Source organism: Physeter macrocephalus, chromosome 19, assembly GCF_002837175.3.
Source record: "Physeter macrocephalus isolate SW-GA chromosome 19, ASM283717v5, whole genome shotgun sequence".
Lineage (NCBI taxonomy): Eukaryota > Metazoa > Chordata > Mammalia > Artiodactyla > Physeteridae > Physeter > Physeter macrocephalus.
This window is the reverse complement of record NC_041232.1, coordinates 27869162-27872500: the sequence shown is the minus strand read 5'-3', so window position 1 is coordinate 27872500 and position 3339 is coordinate 27869162.

The following is a 3339-nucleotide window of genomic DNA, read 5'->3' as shown; positions in this document are numbered from 1 at the left end:
AATAGAATGGAGAAAATACAAGAAACATTTAACAAGGACCTAGAAGAACTAAAGAACAAACAATGATGAACAGCAAAATATATGAAATTAAAATTTTTCTAGAAGGAATCAATAGCAGAATAACTGAGGCAGAAGAACGGATAAGTGACGCGGAAGATAAACTAGCAGAAATAACTACCACAGAGCAGAATAAAGAAAAAAGTATGAAAAGAATTGAGGACAGTCTCAGAGACCTCTGGGACAACATTAAATATATCAACATTTGAATTATAGGGGTCCCAGAAGAAGAAGAGAAAAAGGGACTGAGAAAATATTTGAAGAGATTATAGTTGAAAACTCCCCTAATATGAGAAAGGAAATAATCAAGTCTAGGAAGCACAGAGAGTCCCATATAGGCTAAGACAAACTATTAATCAAACTATCAAAAATTAAATACAAAGCAAAAATACTAAAAGCAGCAAGGGAAAAACAACAAGTACAATACAAGGGAATCCCCATAAGGTTAACAGCTGGTCTTCCCTGGTGACGCAGTGGTTGAGAATCTGCCTGCTAATGCAGGAGACACGGGTTTGAGCCCTAGTCTGGGAAGATCCGACATGCCGCGGAGCAACTGGGCCCGTGAGCCACAACTGCTGAGCCTGCATGTCTGGAGCCTGTGCTCCGCAACAAGAGAGGCCACGACAGAGGCTCGCGCACCGCAATGAAGAGTGGCACCTGCTTGCCACAACTAGAGAAAGCCCTTGCACAGAAATGAAGACCCAACACAGCCATAAATAAATAAATAAATTAATTAATTAAAGTACCCTTAATTTAAAAAAAAAAAAGGTTAACAGCTGATCTTTCAGCAGAAACTCTGCAAGCCAGAAGGGAGTGGCAGGACATATTTAAAGTGATGAAAGGGAAAAATCTACAACCAGAATTACTCTACCCAGCGAAGATCTCATTCATATTCAATGGAGAAATTAAAACCTTTACAGAGAACTTCTCTAGGCAGGAAACACAAGAGAAGGAAAAGACCTACAATAAAAAACCCAAAACAATTAAGAAAATGGTAATAGGAACATACATATAACTACCTTAAATGTAAATGGATTAAATGTTCCAACCAAAAGACACAAGCTCGCTGAATAGATACAGAAACAAGACCCATATATATGTTGTCTACAAGAGACCCACTTCAGACCTAGGGACCCATGAAGACTGAAAGTGAGGGGATGGAAAAAGATAATCCATGCAAATGGAAATCAAAAGAAAGCTGGAGTAGCAATTCTCATATCAGACAAAATAGACTTTAAAATAAAGACTATTACAAGTGACAAAGAAGGACACTATGTAATAATGACCAAGGGATTGATCCAAGAAGAAGGTATAACAATTGTAAATATTTATGCACCTAACATAGGAGCACCTCAATACATAAGGCAAAAGCTAACAACCATAAAAGGGGAAATCGACAGTAACACAATCATAGTAGGAGACTTTAACACCCCACTTTCACCAATGGACAGATCATCCAGAATGAAAATAAATAAGGAAGTACAAGCGTTAAATGATACATTAAACAAGATGGACTTAATTGATATTTATAGGACATTCCATCCCAAAACAACAGAATACACTTTCTTCTCAAGTGCTCATGGGACATTCTCCAGGACAGATCATATCTTGGGTCACATATCAAGCCTTGGTAAATTTAAGAAAATTGAAATCGTATCAAGTATCTTTTCTGACAACAACATTATGAGACTAGATATCAATTACAGGAAAAAAATCTGTAAAAAATACAAACACATGGAGGCTAAACAATACAATGCTAAATAACCAAGAGATCATTGAAGAAATCAAAGAGGAAATCAAAAAATACCTAGAAATAAATAACAATGAAAAGATGACTATCTAGAGCCTATGGGATGCAGTAAAAGCAGTTCTAAGAGGGAAGTTGATAGCAATACAATCCTACCTCAAGAAAAAAGAAACATCTCAAATAAACAGCCTAATCTTACACCTAAACCAATTAGAGAAAGAAGAACAAAAAACCCCAAAGTTAGCAGAAGGAAAGAAAACATAAATATCAGATCAAAAATGAATGAAAAAGAAATAGATCAGATCAGAAATAAATGAAGGAAACAATAGCAAAGATCAATAAAACTAAAAGCTGGTTCTTGAGAAGATAAACAAAACTGATAAACCATTAGCCAGACTCATCAAGAAAAAAAGGGAGAAGACTCAAATCAATAGAATTAAAAATGAAAAAAGAAAAGTAACAACACTGCAGAAATACAAAGGATCATGAGTGATTACTACAAGCAACAATATGCCAATAAAATGGACAACCTGGAAGAAATGGATACATTCTTAGGAAAGCACAACCTTCTGAGACTGAACCAGGAAGAAACAGAAAATATAAACAGACCAGTCACAAGCACTGAAATTGAAACTGGTTAAAAATCTTTCAACAAACAAAAGCCCAGGACTAGCTGGCTTCACAGGCGAATTCTATCAAACATTTAGAGAAGAGCTAACACCTATCCTTCTCAAACTCTTCCAAAATATAGTAGAGGGAGGAATGCTCCCAAACTCATTCTACGAGGCCACCATCACCCTGATACCAAAACCAGACAAAGATGCCACAAAAAAAGAAAACTACAGGCCAATATCGCTGATGAATGTAGATGCAAAAGCCCTGAACGAAATACTAGCAAACAGAATCCAACAGCACATTAAAAGGATCATACACCATGATCAAGAGGGGTTTATCCCAGGAATGCAAGGATTCTTCAATATATGCAAATCAATCAATGTGATAAACCATATTAACAAATTGAAAGAGAAAAACCATATAATCATCTCAATAGATGTAGAAAAAGCTTTTGACAAAATCCAGCACCCATTTATGATAGAAACCCTCCAGAAAGTAGGCATAGAGGGAACTTTCCTCAACATAATAAAGGCCATATATGACAAACCCACAGCCAACATTGTTCTCAATGGTGAAAAACTGAAACCATTTCCTCTAAGATCAGGAAAAAGACAAGGTTGTCCACTCTCACCACTGCTATTCAACATAGTTTTGAAGTTTTAGCCACAGCAATCAGAGAAGAAAAAGAAATAAAAGGAATCCAAATCGGAAAAGAAGAAGTAAAGCTGTCACTGTTTGCAGAATGACATGATACTATACGTAGAGAAATCTAAAGATGTTACCAGAAAACGCCTAGAGCTAATCAATGAATTTGGTAGAATAGCAGGATAAAAAATTAATGCACAGAAATCTCTTGCATTCTTATACACTAATGATGAAAAATCTGAAAGAGAAATTAAGGAAACACTCCCATTTACCAT